At 47.4% G+C, this 19997-nt stretch overlaps 1 protein-coding gene across 5 annotated transcripts in view; it reads right to left on the minus strand.

The window, feature by feature from the left end:
* RCBTB1 (RCC1 and BTB domain containing protein 1) overlaps positions 1–19997 on the minus strand; it is a 440760-nt gene that overhangs the window by 391613 nt on the left and 29150 nt on the right. Inside the window, exon 2 of one of the 5 annotated variants that reach the window (XM_085621917.1) lies at positions 12697–12771. The exons of the other annotated variants lie outside the window; for them this stretch is intronic. The gene's annotated coding sequence lies outside the window, so the exon portion shown is untranslated. The remainder of the gene's footprint in view (positions 1–12696; positions 12772–19997) is intronic. 5 annotated transcript variants of the gene reach the window in all.

Raw genomic sequence — 19997 nt, forward strand, 5'->3', positions numbered from 1 at the left:
AACGCCGAGGGTCTGCTCCGGGCCACCGCCCCAGCAGTGTAGGTGTTGCGCCGAGGAGTAGGCAAAGGTGCGCCCCTAAGTGAGGCGTCGGGGGCGCCGAGGGAGGAATCAAGGCGGCCGCAGGCCGACCAGGCCAACAGCCATCACAGCCCCAAAGCTGTCATCAGGTAGGATGCTCCAAAGTAAGAGGGTTTATTTGGGAGCAGACACCTGCGATCCAGACGGCGACGGGCCACCCTCCAGGGATTTTATGTGTTCTATGATATCTTGCTTGTCCCGTGAGGATCTGCTTCCATCGGGTGAGGAGGGATACCTAGGGCGGCGCACCGTGGACCACTGCGGTTTCAGCAGGACACTGAGGTTGGCAGAGCGCCGCGAGGGGCTGGCCGGCGGGGTATCCGGGATTTGAAGCAGTTGAGCCGCCTCTCGGTAGGATCTCAGTACACGGCGCTTGGATTCCCACTGAAACATGAGGGCGAAGGGGTGGCCCCATTGATAACGGATGTTGAGTTCCCGCAGTTTGTCCGTAATGGGTCGAAAATCCCTCCTGCGCCGAAGAGTCGTGGGGGCCAGGTCTTGAAACAACTGAATAGGCTTACCTCCGCAGAATATTTCAGGTTTATCTCTAGCCGCTTTAAGGATGGCTTCTTTTTCGACAAAGAAATGGACCCGTGTCAAAATATCAGGGATAAGCCCCGGCCTCCCAGGTGGTCCCGAGACCCTATGTGCACGGTCCAGAGTGGGTGGTGAGGCATCGTCATCCCCTCAGATGTCATGGAGCAGGTCTGCCACAAACGACATTATATCCGCTCCTTCTGCTCCAATTGGATCCCTCCTTATGCGTATGTTGTTCCGGCGCCCCCTATTTTCCAAATCTTCCTGTTTAATCTGAAGCTCAACATGTTGCTCTTCCAGAGTTGCAAGCCGCTGCCATAAGTGTTCTTGGTCTTCTGTGCGAGCATCTAGGGTCTTCTCTAGGTCGTCCACTCGGCCTCCCAGTTCCCCCACATCTCTCCGAAGCTCCTTAACACACGCTTGGACTTCCGTGCGGAGTGATCCAATTTCCGTCTTGAGCTCCTGCATGAACAGCGCCATGAATGACTGTGTGACCGGTTCGGCAGAGGTTCCAACTCCCGACAACGCAGCGCCCGTTAGTGCTGCGCCCGGCTTGCTCCATAAGTCTTTAACTGAAGCATCCTTGGGGGCCGCTGGCGGTTCTTTCCCTGGCTTCATGCGGGTCATGCTGCAAAAGCGCCGGAGGTCAGTCTCTCAGTGTGGGGGAGCGATGAGCCGGGTTCCCTCGGTCGCCCGCTCAGCGCAATGCTCGGGCCTCCCAGCCACAGGACACAGGAGTGGCAATGAAGACACAGCTGATTGACTAGTGGCCCAGGGCACCGTGTTCCAAAAGGCCCTCCAAGAACAGCGCTACAAAGACGAGGCTAGAGTAGTCAAGCTCCCCACAAAAAGAGGGAATGTGGTAAGTCCCCAGTCCACAGCGGCGCTCAGAGCCGCTAAGCACTCAACATGGCCTCCAGGAGGATCCTCAGCTCCGTTGGCCCCACACCTCCGGCTCTACCAACTCAGTCCATCGGGGAGGATGCAGTGGAGGCGCCCCAGCACTCAGCGAATCACCACTCTATTCACGATCTACCAGGTGGGGTCGCAGCAGGGTGGCCAGCAGGGCTAGGATCCGGGGCACACCCCCCACCCCCGTAGAGCAGGGGAACCTCGCCCCCAAGGAGGGCTCCACACCCCGGGGAAGCCAGAGGCAGCCAATAGCCCAGATTGCGTGCGGCGGAGCACCCAAAGCCTCTCTCCTCCCGCAGGCCAAGCCACGGTTCGGGGAGCTCCGCCACTGGTCATCCACAGTAGGTCATGTGAGGGTCCACCAGTTCAGTCTCTCCAAGTGCACTCCCCCGCGGGACCTGCTGCCAACACCGGGCCTGTGCCTCCCGACTGGCAGGGAGCTCGCGCTGCGTAGTGCCAGTCCCCTCTCAGCTTTCCAAGGCCTGCGCTGACCCCTCTTATCCCCAGCAGGTTGTATTAGCAGTGCCACAGGTCCAGGCACCCACCTGTGAGCCCCCACTAGGCCTCAAGTCAGGTCGCCAACACGGCGATGTTGCTGCTGGTTCAGGGGCCCTCCAAGCAAACCCCAGGGGTGGCCCACTGTACTGGAAATGGCCGCCGCCTCCTGCGGTATAGCCCTCCGCCTGCCCGCAGCAGCGCGGGGTTCGGGGTCTGTTCCGCACCGCTCTAGCAGCTCGCTCGTCAGCCCCCGCTCCTGATCGTTTACTGATGGGCGCAGGTCCCCGGTAGGTCTCCAGGGTGGGGTGCAGCAGGGACCCCCTACCACCCCAGAACCAGCTTGCTGCCTCGTGGCCAGGGAGTATAGGTAGGGGGGGGTGCAGGGTAGTTCTCACCGCCTGTACAGGGTGGGGAGCGTGCGGCCAGCAGGCAACAGTCCGCTGGGATCCGGGCACTCCAGGAGCGACGCTCCCCTCTAGTCGCCTCGTTCACCAAGCTGTCTCAGGGTCTGTCCTCTCCACCAGGCCCCACTCGCTCCAGCATACAAAATGGCTGCAGGCGCTCTTCTTTCCTGCACCCGATTACACCAGCCAGGCGACACCCCCTGGGAGCCACAGCTTACGTCCCTCCACGCTTGGCAGCCTCCTTCACCTAACGCCGTCCACGGCCTCCACCAGCCAGCGCTGTCGCTCCGGCTCGCGACGGCGTCCCAGCGCCCCCAGGATCTCCCGGCCTACCAGGTCTGGACGAAGAAGATAGCGGCCGCCGCTCCGTCCTCGGGATTCCAAGGCCCCACAGCTCCGGCAGTCCGGGGTCCGCAGCAGCAGGGACCCTCCAGGCGAAGCCTCTCCGCCAGCCGGCAGCACGGTTCCTCCCCTGCCCAGGTGTCGCCAGGCGCCGGGCGTGCAGGTCTGGGGCAGACAAAATGGCGGATAGCGCGGCAGTCACCAGGCTCTCCTCCTTCGTGTTGTTAAATGGCGTCTGCAGCTATCACCGATCCCTCAGTCTGTGGCCCTCTGTGTTCCGCCCTCCAGGAGCGTCCGTCCGGGCCCAGCTACCGCCGCCACACCGCTGTTTGATGCGGAAGATTGCAGCGGCAGCCTGGAGCAGCAACGGCGCGTGTCTCACTCCATTCCCGGCGAGACCATGCCCCGGTCCACAGTTTTTAACACCATACAACAGATTCTGGGAATAGTGGTAGATCCTGACCCTTTGCTTGGGCTACGTGAAACACACACCTGTTGCAGGCCGAAAATTACACACAATGCTGTTACTGTTTGCCAGACGCCAGGTTGCAATTCACTGGGGGAGAAAGCGGACACCCTCATTAAAAGGTTGGCTCAGACATTACATATGGACACACAGCTCTCCACATTCTGGGAGCTGATGCCATCGACTTGCCGCCCTCGGGAGATATGGGAGCCATTTATAAGTTTGGCTCGGGAGAGACAGGTGGAGGGAACTGCACGGGAAGGGGAGGAGAGGAGAGACAGGGAGTAGGCTAGACGCGGATGTGAAAACCGAGGCACAGAGATGCGGGAGCCACTAGTTACATAAACAGTCACTTGGGCATGGTAACTTCACACTTTTAGTTATGAAGATGCGACGCCTGGACTGATACTGAGGACACGGACGAAGGCTGTCAATTTTTCATGTTATAGGCACAACACCTGTGGTTTGGGACATCATGTTATTTACTGTACAGGATATGGCTATTAGATGTATACAGGTAATGATTTGACTGGCTAATGGTTCGTTTTTCTGTTATATGTTGGCACTCTGATGATCTATGTATCTTCAAATGCCCCAAAAAAAATATATATCCTCAAACTGTGCCCGCAAAGAAAAAGCTTTCGATGCCATTGCACCCCAGACCGAATGAGCTCCGAAAAGAGTAGTGTCTATCGATGCTTCCTGCTTCCAGTGAACCCATCTCGCAATCGTAGGAGGGGAGACAGCCTGTGTGGTTTAGTAAGAGCTATAAACAATTGTTTGATGCCCTGAGGACGTATGTCGACTGTCGCCACTTCATAGGCTTTCAGTGCTCTGACCACACATAACTTTGGGACGTCCGGGAAAGCAGGATATGACACTGACCTTGAATTACATTTTGTCGTTCTGGAAATGTGAAAAGTAACTCCCTCCGGAGTGAATACTCAACTCGTAAGGTCTGAGGCTCGTACATCAGAAAACTCTGCGACAGGATATCAGACATAAAAGGGTTGCCAATTTCGCCGACATCCGTTTTCTAGAAAGATATTTATGCAATGGCCATCACCGGAAGAAGTTTAAGACTTTGACATCCCAAAGGGTAGAGTACCGAGGTTCTGGTGGCCTGGATAGCCCGATACCTCTCAATAGTTTGCACACTAGCGGGTGCTCCCCAATAGGGTGACCGTCCACCAGTATATGGCCCGCCGATATAGCAGATCGGAAGGTGTTAATTTGCCTGTAGGCCAAAACTTCTTTGGCCAGAGAAGCTAAGAAGTTAAGGAAATAGACAACGTCCGCCGCCATCGGATCAACCTGTTGTTGAAGACACCAACTCCCCCATCTAGACCAAGCGGAAGGGTACCTCTTGTTAGTGCTCTCTGCCTAGGATCTTGCAAATAATGAGGCAGCTTCCTCCGAAAGGCCTGACACCTTCCAACGTTGCCTGTAACCCCCCCAGGCCATCAGTTGAAGGCCTCCCAAGAGGAGGAGGTGATGGGGATTCCCTTGTGGATCTTTGAGGAGATATCGAAACTGGGGTAGAAGGATTGGAAAATCCCAAGAAAGTTCCATTAGAACTAGAAACCAAGCTTGTGACCTCCATATCGGGGTGACCATCACCAGGTCCGCTAGCTGTCTTCTCATCTGGGATGACCCCCCCCCTCATTATCATCGCAAAGGGGGAAGAAGCGTACCCCTGCTCCCCCCTAAATGGTTGATGTAACGTATCGTTGCTACGTTGTCCATCTTGAGAAGGACACAACATTGGGCCCTGTCTTTTGTCCAGCATTTCACCGCAAAGGAGCCAGGGCCGGACTGGCCGTAGCAGGCACCGGGCGCTTCCCTGGTGAGCCGCAAAGGTGGGGGCCAGTTTTGGGCCCCTGGGGGGGCCTTTGTTGTTACCAGGGGTCAGCAATATCCTCCCCCTGTAACAAAATCGGCCAAAACTGGCCCTCGCAAACTGCTCGGCGGACCATCCAATCCCTGGTTTGGAGGAGATCCCTGGGGAGGTGGATACCCTACATCTTAAAGTGGTGATAAATTAGCCACCTATTGAAGTCCTTGTGATTTATTAGAGGCCGATAGCTCCCATCCTGTATCTCTACTAAGATGTTGCTGAGGAAACCCCGGGGATGAGGGGTTGAAATGACAACTGCCTTTTTCCGCAAAAGGTAGGAGACCTTGTCTATCAGATCTCTCTGCTCCCTTGAAAAGGAGAGCGGCTTTGTGTGAACAGGCTGAGTAGGATGTTCGATATATTCTATCTGAAAGCCTTGCACTGTCTGTAACACCCAGGCGTCTGAGGTTAAAGAAACCAAATTGTGGTAGAAACATTGTAACCTGCCCCCTATTACTAGATCCACCGAACATTGAACGCTCACCTAACCATGGGAACTTGAGTTCCCCCTTGAATGGTGCACAGTCAGTAAAGTATTTAGGCATACACTTTCACCTAGATACAGCCCAGATACTCTCAATTATGGTAGAGCGGTGGACACGCTCACTGCTCAAATAGAGAAATGGTTGAAATTGCCATTGTCAATGGCAGGCCGGGTCGCCATTATTAAAATGGTTGTCCTCCCCAAATTTTTATATCTATTCAACAATATACAGATTCCTCTCACTAATAATTTTTTTGGCACACTCCGCTCTCTCCTGAGTCGTTTAGTTTGGGGTGGTAAACACGCACGGGTTCGATGGCCTGAGGCAGATCTGGTACTACCCGGACACCTCTCGGCTGTATTACCCGTAGGTTTTCCAAGAGACCCGCTAGTTATTCAGACTGTATGCTCCACAAGCTGGGCATGGCATATCCGGATCACTGGAGTGGCGAGGCTATATTCCTCTGCCCTACATGTCATTAATCCTCGGTTAATTCCCATCACGTCGGAACGACTGGTGCAGCGCACCTTGGCGAAGCTAGACTTGACCAAACTGGGAGACTTGAACCCCGATGGCCACGTCTTTTCACCCTCGGAAGATGCACGTTTTAACGCAGTAGATTTTATGGATAAATTTGTATTAAGTCGCCTCCACTCCGCACTATGCCCAGTCTTCCCGACATTCCCACTGGAGCCAGCTTCGTTCCTTCCCCTAACGATACTTGTAGAAAAAGTAGACAGCATGCACCTGATATTGAAACTTTACAGAGCATGCGCCACACTGAAACCTGTACAGGACAGTAAGATTCGCAGTCCATGGGAACACGACCTGGGTATCACAATCACGGATAAGCAATGGGCTCACTGCTGCTTGGTCACGCAAGACATTTCGCTTAACAGCAGACACAAACTCCTACATTTAACATTTCTACGCCGCATCTATTTTACCCCGGCACTAGCACATAAAATAAACCCATCTACGCCGCACAACTGTCGCAAATGTTCTGCCCCACATGCAGACTGCGCACATCTCACCTGGACATGCCCGAAACTACAAGACTATTGGACGCAAGTACATCACACGCTTGGGCAAATGTTGAACATCCCATTGACTCCGATTCCAGAGGTTGCCCTGTTAGGCTACACTGTAACTTTCCCCCCCAAAACATCGCAAGTTTGCAGCACTAGGTCTTTTATTAGCTAAGCGGGAGGTGGCACTGCACTGGGGACGTAAAACTGCCCCGAATGTCCAGGGCTGGTTGCGTAGTGTCGCTTATTGCAATGTTAACAGTGAGCTCTAGGCAAGTATGATGCCCAGCACGTCACGTCCCAAAGATATCTGGGGACACTACAAGTAGTATGGCGAGACCATTAGACAAGCAACGGAGTCCCAGCTAGAACAGGGGATTGTCTCGGCTGGGGTGGGGTGAACCCTTCGCACCGTTTGGCTTAAATCATTTTTGCAAGAGTACATTGTGAAGTATACAACACTGAATGGCGGGTTCGTTGTGTAGGGGGGGGGGGGGAAGGTGTGGCTGATAGAGGTGGATTGTCTTTTTGTTGCTCCCATGAGTGGGTTTGGTTCATGGACCCTACTGTTATTAACAATGATTTGCGCCATGGGTCTTCTCATTAGATGCCACTTCGAACATATTACCATGTTACTTATGACTGCAATTCTATATGAAGAGACAGCCTGTGACTGTGGATTGCTGCACGTACATTTCTGTATTTTTTTGTATTGTTGAAAACGTTAAATAAAGTAAAAAAAAACAACATTGAACGCTCACCTTGTTGGTTATTGTTATTGTAACCGCCGTTTCCTCTTCCTCTACGACCTTGTTGGGGTCTGGTAGGGTAGAAGTTCCCAAACTTGTTGGCGTCCTGCCACTGTCCCAGGCGGGGTTCTGCCGACTTGAAGGAGGCTTGATTGAAGGAGGCTTGATTTAAGGACGGCCGGTCGATCGCCCCCTACCACGACCAGCTAACCCAAAAACACGCGGGGTGAAGATACGTTTAATAGGAGACCGGGCTTTGTCCAAGGAGTTGAACGTGTTAACAAATGTTCCCAACTCCCTGATGAAAGGCTCTCCGAAAAGATTACCTTCCTCCACAGGCCCAGCCTCCAAGGTGGCCAATTCCCCCAGCTTAGGGTCAATTTTAATTAACTGGGATCTGCGGAGATCTGTGGAAATGGCCGCATTAGCATTCCCCAAGAATATGACTGCCCACTGAAGGTGGCCATTTTAGGGTCCACCTCAGGGGTGAGGGCGACCTTTCCTTCTAGTGTCGGTCTCGGACATTCCGGCTTAAGGCAGCTTCTAACCTCTTTATCCAAGGGCTTGCAAAGCCTAGATGCCATATAAGCAGTAACTTTAGTGGCCGGAACCCATTCAGCTGACCGGGGGTGAAGTAGGTCATCCGGGTTTCGCATGTCACTGGCTATACCCGGCTGCGAAGGTTGGTTTGAGCTCGCGGGGGCCATGGCCTGCCTGAGTCACCATCCCCATTTTTCTTTTTTTACATATTTAATTGAGTTTTCCTTCTTTTCAAAGATTACAGGTGCATGGATATGCATAGTGTAATTAAACAGTACAGTGTAGGTAACATCTTGCATTATATATATATCACAGACTGTGTATAACAATCAACATCAGACATTACAGTATGTAGTACATAACATATGACAAGTGTCTTTGCACAGTAATATCTTGTAATTGAAGTTGCATATAAGTGGAAGCAGAAAAACAGATCTACCTACCATTTAAATTACCCCAGCCCCCCTCCCCCTTTGTCTGGCTCAACCCCAAGTAAAACCGGCTTAGATACAGCCTATCCCGGTAATCATCCAGTGCCCTTGGTGACAGGTATATGAGTGAAGATTGGCAGAACCCTACATGAAGCAGGTCTGCAGGCTGAGATTGTCTGTACAGCTAATGGGCCAATAGTCATCAGGTAGTCTAGGAACAGGCGCAGGGTCTAGGGCCTTAAATGCCTCCATTATTATGTCCCATTCCATGGATATTAGGCTCATACGTAGGCCTCAGGTTTCCTCCTGTCTAATGGCAGCACTCTCAGCCCCCCCAGCGTATCACCTCCCCATGCCAAACAGACCGAAGGGGCCTTCACCGACTTCCAGAGCATGGTTATGGCGCATTTGGCAATCAGTACCGCCAGGTCAATGAAGCGGGTCTGTACCTTCTGCGATTTCAGACAGCGGCGAACATCAAGTAAACAACTACCCAATGTCTGCTCCAAAGGAGTGCCAGTTGTGGTTCTTAGGCCCTGGACCACTCCCTCCCATAACTCTGCCGATATGGGGTACGACCACAGCATGTGTGAAAGGTCAGCGTTTTCCAGCCTACATCTGGGGCATCGATGCTCAGTTTCCGGATATATACACTGCAACCGGTGCGGAGTGAGGTACGCCCTACGTAATATCATAGACTGTATGAATTTAAATTTGGCATTGCGGGACACCTTCTTGGGGTACTCCAGCAGAGAGGCCCACTCCTTGTCAGTGAGTTCCTTCTCAAGATCCTCAGACCGCCTGCCCCGCAGGACCTGAAGCGATATCCCAGCCTGTGCTCTAATAGCTCGATAGAGCCATCTCGTGAGGTGGTTCCCCCTCCCCATAAGATGAAGCGCTTGTGTTAAATCATGCGTTTGGGGTTCCTCTCTATTCGGGGCCCACTGCATTGTAGGTCTTGCATAGGCAGCGCGTATGCGCTGCTCTAGGAGAGGGCCTTTAGGAATCAGTCTTCACTTTTCAAGCACTCGTGCTTGTGGCGGCATCCACCTTGCGGGAGCAAGCAGCGGCACGGCCACATTAGTTACAAACAGATGGCCCCTGCACGCCGCTGCTCCCTCCCGCAAGGTGGATGCCGCCACAAGCACAAGTGCTTGAAAAGTGCAGACCGCTTGTTGTCCTTGCTTCCATTACATCAAACACGGGAACAAAGCAAGTGAACAGAAACTCTGGGGCAGAGAATAGACCCATCACAAATATTAATTTAAAAAGGTGTTGAAGTGCAGAATCTTCTTTTATGCACAAGGACAACTTGCATTTTTTGTGTGAGATTCTCTTAGCTGCAATAAGCTAGGTTTTCAGCCAAAGAGAGAGGCAAAGAGGCTCCGAGTGCAATTATACACAGGGAATTGCTTCAAATCAAACAGCTCCCCGAACTGCTTTAGATCTCCAGTGATAAAGAGTTGGAAAGCACTATTAAACAGAAGCCCCCTATATATGGGAGACGCAGCGCTCCCTCTATGGATGCTTACAAAAGGGAACACAAAAAGGAATACTTGTCACACAAAGATAAGACTAAAATTTCACTTGTAAACAATACTCTTTTAATAAACTCCTTTTACAAAATTCTACCTACCAACCAGGGCGCATTTTTTAAAGTGAAGTGCAGCTATTCTTAGTGCATCTGTCTCCGCCACACCAATTGGCACTTTCATATGAATTCGGAGCACAGCATCCGTATAAGATAAGCATTGGCATAGCCAATAGGTCTCGCTTTTGTGACCTTATAAGTATTTAATTATGCAGCACAATATCCTTGGTGCAACAAAATCAACTGTTGCATGGCTAAACACTTATAAAGTCCCAAAGGCGAGACCTATTGGCTATGTCAATGCTTGTTGACATATGCAGGGATAGTAGCATGCGTCATGTATAGGTTAGCTGAGACCCCATTTGCCCTAAAAACGTTTGCATGATCCATAAGTATACAGTCCATGAACAAAGCTCCTACCGTGGTTACGCCCTCCTCTGCCCAGCAGTGGATGGACCGAGTAGTGATTCAGATTGTTTTCGATAGTTTTTAAGCCATTGTGTAATTCCTGCCGTGCCCCTGCAGTGGTACTGATGGCTATGCCCCGAATCACAGGCTTAAACGCACCCTATTCTATTTTTCTGGTAGAGAAAGTAGCAATGTTTTCGGTGAAATAATTCTTGATACCTTCCGCCATAGTGTTCTTAAAGACGGGGTCCTCTAACATCTGCGGCCATAATTTCCAAGTAGGGACCGGGGTGGGAGTCCTGCCCCAAGTGAGGGTTAATTCCAGTGGGTTGTGGTCAGACAGGGTTTTGCCCAAATAGGTAGTATGAGTGATTTGCGCTGTGAGGGGTGTAGAGTAAAAGTTTCTGTCTATTCTCATGTGCAGCTGGTGTGTCTGGGATAAAAAAAGGAATATTCCTTACTGGTCGGATTCTATTTCAGCAGCTAGGAACTCCCTATCGGCGTCCTCGATCCATGCCAGCGTGGTGTCCTCTAAGTAGGTGGACACTTCCGCTGGCCTTTCCGTGGGTGTGGAATACAGGCCTGCATAGTAAGCGGCGAATGTCTGAAGGATATCAGAGGTGTCTTTCTGCATATGTCCCTTAGAGTCTTCCACTTCTAGAATGTGGTTAGAGAATCTAGGTGGCCGTATTGTTTCTGCTAGAGCTCTGCCTGGTCGCTCTCCCTCCCCATACTGGCGCGCTCTATGATATTTGGAGCGAAATAGGCATTCTCGCTCCGGCTCTGTCTGATATTCGGTGATCAGAGTGTGGAGTTTGGCTTTTAAGCTCCCCCTGGGTTGTCCCAAGTCGAGCTTTCTTTGCTTTAATGTCAAGTTCTAATTTTTGCAGCGTCCTCCGGATGTCACGCACAATTCCGCCACCTTTTGCAATGCATACCCCCCTTATTGTTTCTGATGAGAAATCTTAATGGACAATCAGTATCAGAATTTTAACCAAAATATGTTCTATTCTAAAATTGTATTCTGAAACCTGGCCAACAAACATAGCAATCACAAGTTCACTTTTCCTATTCTTTTTTCACACAGTAAATATATTAAAAGCTTGTAGTTGGTTGCAAAAAATAAACTCTCTGACCTACATGAATGTTTTGAAATGTTCCGCTGCCTAAGAGCAGGCAAGTGCCTCTCTTGAAAGCACTGTAATTTTGTTATGACCCTCTCAATGTTTTTGGAGCACAGTCTATGGTATTTACTTAAGCCCATGTACTGCTGTCCCAGTAATTAATGGGTTTAAACATCTACCATAAGATGTTCCTCAACTCCTCATTTGTAATTAAGATTGTTCGCACAATCCTCTTTAATGTTTTGTTAGTGTGGTCCATCCTCGTACAAAAACTGGATATTATTCACATAAACCTAGATAAAAGACCATCACTGATCGCTTTTTCCAGGACATGGTGCTTCGGAAGTACCTGAAATTAGATTACCTTTCATTTGATGTGTAAACTGGTGAGATATTCTATGTTATCAGTTAAAAACATATTTATCTAGTCTTACAGTCACGCCTGTACTTTTTATAATATTCAAAACAATTTCCAAAGTTTAATTGTGTTCCTGAACTCGGCATCATTTTGGCATAAATTCAAATATAATCATGTAGGGCCAAACAGCTTAAAATGTATACATTGTTTTTGAAATAGCAAGACTATTAATGGAAGTTCAAATGGCATGTGCATGCACTTGAAAACCCCAAATGGTGGTTAAAGCTCCAGAATCATGGCACAAAATCATGAGATGGTAAGCAGATCAAAGAGCAATGGATGAAATATATTTTGACTCTCCCAACCCTTCCAACATCTTGATCATGGGGGGAGGGAGGGGAGGCAGGGGGGAATGACACTCAGTAATACGATTTTGTTCAATAACCTTTAAATCCCCGCACAAACGTAAACTCACCATTTTTTGGTATATCTATGTATCTAATGCATTCTGATGAGTCATGTTTTGTAAAACTTATCTCAACACATTTGTTGCAACACGTTCCCTTAATCTTGCCTTTGACGATAATGCTCATTACAAATTTTGTGCCAAACTGGAACCCAGGTTCTTTCAATCTGATTCTATCAAATTCTTCAACACATCCTAATTTGTCCAAGGATAACATAATATGTTAGGATAAAACTTTTTCCAAAGACCATTCTGAAATCATGACAGACATTACTGTTTTGGCTGTGCCTGGATGTAAGCTAATTCAACATTTCTTGATTCATCCAAGGAAGAATGTTTCGATCCTTTTTTAGAAGCATAATTGGTTAATGTATTGTCTTACCCGAGAAAGCAATACGATCCTCAAAATATCCAAACCTGTCAATTGTTTTTCTTCCACAGGTTAAAGGATTGATATCTGGAGGAATACAATCGACATTAGACCATTTTGCTGCATTGGTCATATGTGAAAAGATAGTGATTGGCGAGTCATTAGTGATCTTCATACTCACTTTCTCAAATAAAATTTTAGAAAAATGTTTCCTACTGCACACTTTATAAACAGAAAGAATAGATTTCCTAAAAGATTATCTAAGTCTCTCACACCCTTTAGCAGCATGAATAGACTCTTCCAATGAAGGGTCCTGAGAACATAATAAAAAATATGCTATGCTTATTGGAACAATGAACCAATAATTGATCTCTGATGTACTGGTGAAGTAGCCCTTCAAATTCACATGATGAAGTAAAAAATGTTGAAACTACAACATACCTCTCTATTGTCTTATTTGCTCCTTGCTGTTTTGTGAAAACCTATGTCTCTAAACAGTGATGCTCGGCCTCCTGAAAATGTAAATACAGTCTTTTAAAGGTTTCTGGGGACTCATCCCACCTGCCGAATTGTGATGCTTTAGGATCAATTTCTGGAAGGTGAACAAAAACGTTTCTGCACTTCTGACCAAATAATTAAAGACGGAGGCCTTTTTTCTTTCTGTGAAATACCTTTTTAGATCTATGGCTATCAAATAGTTTTAAAAAGACCTTAACCTATGATTCCCTTTTTGAACTGATTGATTTGGGCTTTGTGAAATAATGAATGCTGGTGGTGTAATGTTTAGCATTTTGTAAAACTTAACAATACCAGGCTACTCTTAGCACACTTAAAAAATTGAAATGTTATATTTATTATGGTAGTGTATTTGTTACTCTAATATTGTTGGTTTACACCAATACATTTCAGAGATGTGAATATCACGGTTCCTTTTGAAACACCTTTAAACTTTCATTTTGCTTTGTTGGTATGCATGTCAAATTTGCACGGACAGGCTTTAGAGACGAGCCTAATACGGTTACCTTGACAAGTGTTTCATTATAGTGTCAGTGTTGCTTCCAAAAGTGTGCAATTTTTCCAAACAAACATTGTAGTTCTATTCCATGACTAAAACTGTAACAAACATGGTGATGTGTTTGGGCAGGGAACTACCTTCTACGATCCAGACGTGTATCCTAGGTCTCTTTCCCCGACCGCCGAAGCGCAAGGTGGGGAACAGATTTATAGACTTGGCACTGGGACTGGCAAAACGTCGCATTGCATTGGGATGGAAAGTCTCAGGGGGACCACAGATTACGCATTGGCATAGAGATGTTGTGGTGTGGGGCGGAGCGGAGGGCAGGGCGCTCAGCTGGGAAGAACATAAGGGCATGAGGAAGCTTCCCTTAGCGGATCAGTGGAGGACAGTGCTGGCAGCCTGGGAGAGCCCGGAGGGACGGGTGGAGGGATTGATAGACTCAGGTCCCGAACCGGATGCGAGCGCGGGCCAGGGGGTGCTTTAACTTGTATCACCCGTTGCCGTCTCTGTTGGTTCGGTGCCCGGAGGGTACACGATGACTACGGGTTGAGCGGGGGGAGCGTCTACTGACCTGCCGCATTTATGGGGGCAGTAACCCTGGCTCTGTCTACCGAACCCTTCCTTGGGAGCCCACTCGCTGGTTCACTGCTGTCACTACTTTCTCTACTGTGTCCTCACCACTAGCTGCATTGGAACTCTTTACCGTGCTCCCTCCTCTACCTCAGATCTTTTAGTTGTTTGATGTTTTCTTTTCCTTTATTTTGCCCCAGTTGGGTATCCTTTAATTGTTGGATGATGTGTTTGTGTTATTTGGGCATTTTTTGAAATATTGGTGACTGATCCAATGTTTACCATTATTTGGCATTAGGTGCTCAGGATTATGCACTGAGGAGGTAGACGTTGCCATAACTCGTGATTTCTATGCCATTTTCTTTCAAGACTTTCTTATTATGGTACTGTGTATTTTGCTAAATTAAAAATGCCAATAAAGATATTTTCAAAAAAAAAACATGGAGATGTGTTCTTTGTTTAAAATGTGCTGTGTCAGTCTCAAGTCTGGCAGCCAGGTCAATTACATTCTTCCCAAAGTTAAAATAAAATATGGCAGCTATTCCAGGTCTGTTCCTATGTTTGCACATGGACATCACTAACTATGCTAACAATGTCTACTTATTTCTTGACATGCAGAACGTTCCACTGCTGCCGATAAGTAATCTATTTTGTCAGTACCAGACTTTATTTCCTGATATCTATGCACCACTTCTCATTGCGAAAATGGTAACTGAATTCAGCAAGCCAACCCATTCTAATCTATCTACATTTTAGAACACATGCTCATAACACTACCTAAAAGAATACATCTATTTAAGGTGAAAAGTCATGTACGATAAATCTGTGAACAAGCTCTTACAATTCCTCATGTCAGTCAACGACCTTCTCAAGCAATCCTCCTCAATGCATTCAATGTTGCTTTCCGTAATTTAGATCACTACTACTTTTGCCCCTTAATATGGTAACGACCACAGGAAATAATTCCAACTAAGTGAGCAGTCCTGTAGTCAACAAAGCAAGCAATGAAGTGGACATTTTTAAATACAGAAAAAAGTAAAATTGAAAGAGCGACTTACAGCAAGTTAAAGAGAGAGAGAGGAAGAAAGAGAGAAGAAATCTGTTTTACATTCCAAGTTTTATTGTTTATTCTAATCTGTGCTGATGTCCCTGTGAGGGACTCGATACGAGATGAAAGAATCAATAAGGATGGAATAGGGCTGCAATGGAAGATTTCAAGTGTTGGTAATAAGGAGGTACTAGGGTATTTATTTTGCCAATACCGTGTATTGCACTATTTGTACTGTGGGAGTATATTTCAAATTTTATCCCACAGTGACGGTTGGTAGCTTGGAACAGGACAATGCTTGGATGCTCACTTTGTTCGTATGCTAATTTCAGCATGTCATATGCGTACGACGTGAGGTTGCGTAACGGAGGTCGCGTAACTTGATCCGACTTTTTCACTGTGACACCATCTTAAACACGCAGGTGCAACAGACTGCACTTACCGTAGGTGAGGATTATTACAAAAATAACTGGAGTGCATAACAGGAGCACAGTAGGATGTATTAAACACTGTATGTGGTAGCCCTTACCTATTCAGCATTTATTATAGTACTGTGTGAACTGCCCAGTATTCCTCCAAGATTACAGAACTGTAAAACAGTAAATGATCGTGAGCTCTAGGATAAAACTTATTTGGTTGGGAGCTCGTTCTGTTTGCATATATTGTTGCTTACTGCTAACATGTCTGCAATGCAGACATTGAATTTAAATCCTCCTCAGCCATTTTTTGTTTCAGACTCGGAAACTTCAATACAGTGGGAGGAGTGGAGAGAGTAATTTTTTAAACTATATTTCCACATTGAGGGAGAGGATGAATTAACTCCAGGAAGGAAGAAGAAGAAGAATATTCTATTTCTTTTATTATCATACACACCCATAAAAGTACACATGTATACAAAAGAAGACCTTGATGCAATGCAGAGTTCAAACACAATTGAACGTGAGTAAGTAATGTTTCGGACTCTCCGAACGAAACAGTAAAATATTTCAATTTCTGAGACAAAGTCTAATTTAAAAGACTAATACAATGAAATGTAATTAATATAAGTTATATGCAAAAGTGGTGGACAAACAAAAAGCTCAAGGGTCCGCCATGTAAGTCTCAATCACACCGATTGGATTCTCCCTGGATAACAGGAGATGCTATATAACAGAAAACATATTAAGAGTTAAGAGTTAAAATGTTAAAAATACTAGCCACCACAATTATAGGTCGAATCACCTTTTATAAAACGGATATTAAAACAATGATGAGAGAGGAGTCTGTAGGGGCCTGCAACATGTATTTGGGCAAGGGTAAAAAGAGACCAGGGTTATGTACAGAATGTGCAAAAAAAGAGCATAAAGTGCGTTGTGTGCTTGGAGAAAGAGAGATTATGGCACTTACAAAGGGTGCTGTATGTCGACTAAAGTACAGTTCCCACCTCTCAGATGAGGGCACACTACCCTTTGGTGCAATCCCTGAAGTGCCATGAGAGTGTAAAGTGCCAATGCGTGCCTAACATATGTGGGTGCTAGAGAATAATGAGTACCAAAGGCAACTTCCGGGTCTTGTGTCCTGGGGATACAGGCAGTTATGTGATCTATAATTTCTGCAATATCGCTAGAGCTCTATCTCCCAAGTGATTTTCTTTATCCTTAAGTACCACATGGCTGTCAGGAATTTACAGACGGAAAAAACAACTGGTCCACTCGTATCTGTAGTGCATATTCTGAGTGCAGTAGTGCGATCCTTAAGGCCTAGCATTCTGCTAGTGGAGCTATCCAGCACCGCCTTTATTTTTTATATACAGGGCAAAAGAATAGAACATGTTCGATAGACTCAGTAGCTTCACAACCCATAGGGCATTTAGTTGATGTAGTTCTTCCAATGACCAGTGAAGGGGGCCAACGGTAGAGTGCGTACCCTGAGCCTGATAAAAAGTGCTCAGGATGTGGGTTTCTGACCAGATAAAAGTAAGATTCGAACTTGCACTTAAATGAGAGGAACATCAGTCAAAGAGCCCAAGCTGGATCTGGAGGGGAGTTCTCCCAGGACAAATGACCAATAGACCGATTTTAGTTGCCCTATGGCATCGCCTTATATATTATTTAGGTTTGACAAAAGGTCCCCCAGGCCCTGCTTGTGCAACCATGACTTTATATGGACATACCAAGGGATAGTGTTTGCGCAAGAGCCCTCAAGGAGGCCATGGAGCCACTCTCTATAAGGCTCCAGTTCACTTGTCACCCAGACACTTAGCCAGTACAGAATTGGTCTCATCACGGTAACGTCCGAAATAGATCTCAAATTTAGATCCATACAGATGGTAGAGTGAGGGTTCTCGAAGGGATTTTTTGCAAAGATTTCAAAAAGTTGTTTTCAGCTATTTCTAGCGTGTTTAAGTTGCAATGTCCCCAACTGTCCACTCCATAAAGGGATGCCCCACATGATTGACTCATATAGATTTCCAAGGGGGGGGAATGGGGAAAGATGGAGCATTATGGGCAAACCTCACGATAGCCCCACCAAATTGCCTTAATAACAGAGAGCTCTTCTTTAACTGGGCCGGCCACCCGTGTGAGACTTCTAATAAGACGTCCAAATAATCGAACTCGGTCACTCGCTCGAGAGCTGCCCCGTCCAGTACTATGGGCCTTCTCATTTTGCCACTTCGGTCGCCAAATACCATGTACTTAGTTTTGCTGTTATTAGTTTCTAGCCAAGCTCAAAACTACACTATTCGAACAGTAAAGTATTCCACTTCTGTAGGTTCCAGTTAGCAGCCGCTCCTTAGCGCGGGGACATGCCGCTGTGCGTCACCAAGCGCTTTACAAAACTCCCTAAATAGAAAATAAAATAGAAATAGTCCCTGCAGTATGTAGAGAAACTATCAAGCAGAGTAGTTAGGCCCTGTGGGCTTTTCAACAGTAACAGGGTATCGTCAGCACATAGCAGACATGGTATTTTTTTAATCTTTGTTTTTGGGGGAGTCGTTCTCGCAGTTAGAGAGGATTGAGAGACACTCAATGTAAAGAAGAACGAGTGTGGGAGCCAGAACGCACTCCTGGTGCACTCCTATCCGAATTAGTATATCGTCTGTCAATTCACCCGCCATTCCCCACCTCACCCTGGCATAGTTATCTGTGTATAGTGCCTGGATTAAAGTCAGTAGGCCCGTTGGTACCCTTAGCCTTCTCAAAGTTTCCCATAAGTTTGCCCTTGGAACCAGATCGAATGCGGATTGAAGATCCACAAAGGCCACAAATAACCTCCCAGTGTTCAAGTCTACGTTCCTCCATTTAATGGCTAGGAAATATATGAGTTGGTCAATTGTGCTGACCTTCCGCCTGAAGCCTGCCTGAAGATGGGAAAGTGCAGACGCTTTGTCGATCCAGTCCCATACCCTATTTAGTATTGGGGCGCCAATTGTTTTTTGAAAATTATCAATTAGGCTTATGGGTCTGTAATTGCATGAGGAACCTAGGTCACCCTTCTTGTGTATTGGGATTATCATGGCTCCTTTCGAAGTATTGGGGACCGGGGCCCCCAACAACATGGCATTAAAGACTATATTTATGTAGGGTACCCAGGTCTGCAAGTCACTTCTTTATAAGTCAGCCGGAATTTTATCCAATCCTGGCGTCTGTGCCAGTATGGCTAAGATGGTTTACTCCAGCGTGAAGTCCTCACAATACTCCCCCCTTTCTTCTATCGGGGCAGGCATTGAGCCCTCCCTTATATGGACTTCTGGGATACTTATCCATTCGAGGCCCCCAAAATATTTATCCCAGTCATTTGGCTGGATCTGGCACTTCGGCCTCCTGGTATCTGAACGCCCCTTTTTAGAAACCGGTTCCCAGAACCATTTACTATCTTTTGCCCTAGCCACACCCAGCAGATTTTCCCAAACTTCCTTTCCCCAAGCAGCTTTCCTTTTCTTGATGGTGTTAACGAAATCTGTCCTAGCCCTGGAAATAAATGGTATATTTTTGGTTCTCAAGGCATTGGTGAGGGCCCCCCTAGCACGTCTGCAAGTGTGGTCGAACCATTCATTGGGCCTTTTAAACCTTGGGACCCTTCCCCCCCTCCAATGGTTTTCTCAAAGTGTGTGCTAGGTCTGGTAAAGAAAGATCGATTAACTGCCACTAACTAGCTAGGTGGCAGCTCCTTTAAAGGTATTGCCCTCAATTATTTTGATATAAATTGGTGTAGCCTGGTGAGCAAGTCCTGAGTTGATCAGGGACTCCCACTTGACCGGTCGTTTATTACTCGTGGTCACAAGTGGATTTATAGTAGCCGACTCGTCTGGGTGTCCTCTCTTCCTACAGCCTATCCTGTCCCAGAATACTACGATTGGGTAGTGGTTGCTGTCCTGACGTACATGGACAGCAAGGTCAGATACCCCCTGTCGGATTCTTAGGTCCAATAGGATATAATCAATATGGCTCTTATAGGTTCTTTACTAAAAGTAGGCATTGCAGCTTGATCTGAGGGGAATCGCCCAGTCCCTGCTCTCAGGCCATGCTTGACCATGATGTCAATGACCTGAGATCCTGCAGCACTAATTTTAAATAAGCTATGGGAGCAGTTGAGAGTGCTTCCCCTCCCCCTCGGTAAGCTCCATGTATGGTGCATAAGGCTCGAAGCATACATTGAAATCACCTGCAATAATTAGCCGATTGGCAGGGAGCTGGA

The sequence above is a fragment of the Triturus cristatus genome, chromosome 8 (assembly GCF_964204655.1).
Source record: "Triturus cristatus chromosome 8, aTriCri1.1, whole genome shotgun sequence".
Lineage (NCBI taxonomy): Eukaryota > Metazoa > Chordata > Amphibia > Caudata > Salamandridae > Triturus > Triturus cristatus.